The 1,117-nt window shown below is 40.6% G+C and overlaps 1 non-coding gene across 1 annotated transcript; it reads left to right on the forward strand.

The window, feature by feature from the left end:
* On the forward strand, nt 1–74 carry TRNAW-CCA (transfer RNA tryptophan (anticodon CCA)). Its single transcript has one exon. It is a non-coding gene; the product is annotated as a tRNA-Trp (tRNA).
* Nucleotides 75–1,117: the final 1,043 nt, after the last annotated feature.

Genomic DNA, 1,117 nt, shown 5'->3' on the forward strand with positions numbered 1-1,117 from the left:
GTCGCCGTAGCTCAGTTGGTAAGAGCACCGGACGCCATATTCGGAGGTCGTGGGTTCGGACCCCACCGGCGGCATGGTTGTTTTCTCTGCTGGTTTAGAAGTAATTTTCTTTAAGCGATTTATTAATCTAAGTATTATTATCCCACTGATAAGCACAACACATTTAAAAAAATAACGTTCCCCTATGCAGCTTGGTTTCGGTTACTGTTAGCTCCCTTTATAGGTTTGTCAAACGGGCCCCTCATTTCATTCACCTTGTCTGCTAATATATATATATATATATATATATATATATATATATATATATATTAGCAGACAAGGCAAATGAAATGAGGTGCTCGTTTGACAGACATTATATGGACGCCGACAGTCACCGAAACCAAGGTGCATTGTGGAATGTCTCTAATTTTTTTACTTTGTAGTGCCAATAAAGTGGTTTAAGGAAAATTGCTTATCAAGCTCCTGCTTTATAAGTAATTTTCTTTAAAGCAATTGATTGACACTACAAAATAAAAAAAATTAGAAACATTCTCTGATGCACCTTGGTTTCCGTTATTGTTAGCCTCATATATATATATATATATATATATATATATATTCCGCGCAAGCAGTTCGCCGCAGCGGCCGTCAGTTCCTTCATAAAAAGCTAACAGAATATCTATAAATAATAAAAAAACATTAATGCGTAAACCTGATGGTTAGTAGCAATGGGGAGTTTGGCGTCATGGCCGGCACGATGCAACTTCGGTATTGAAAGGTAAAGAGAGGAGGTCAGTAGAACTCTGTTGAGTGAGAAAATCCGTCGCATTCTTTCCAAACAAAGCCGAGTTAAGCTCTTGGGGGGCGTTGAAAGTTTTTTGCAAGGTCCGCCCTTTGGTCCGAACAGAAGGATATTCATTGCCAACTAAAAAAAAGGAAGCGAAAGAAAAGAATGTTCTTCGCGGGCGTAAATGCGCCTGCAATGCACAGGCAGGTCACGAAAAACTCCCCCGTAGCACGACTCGGCAGTTGCATCGCCTGCCTGTACCTTTTTTACATTCGAAAGCGAAAGGCGTACAGTAATATCTTCACCAGTCGCTCTGCGCCCTTGGCCGGCGTAAAAGTTTTATAACCACAG

Source organism: Amblyomma americanum, chromosome 5, assembly GCF_052857255.1.
Source record: "Amblyomma americanum isolate KBUSLIRL-KWMA chromosome 5, ASM5285725v1, whole genome shotgun sequence".
Taxonomy (NCBI): Eukaryota; Metazoa; Arthropoda; class Arachnida; order Ixodida; family Ixodidae; genus Amblyomma; species Amblyomma americanum.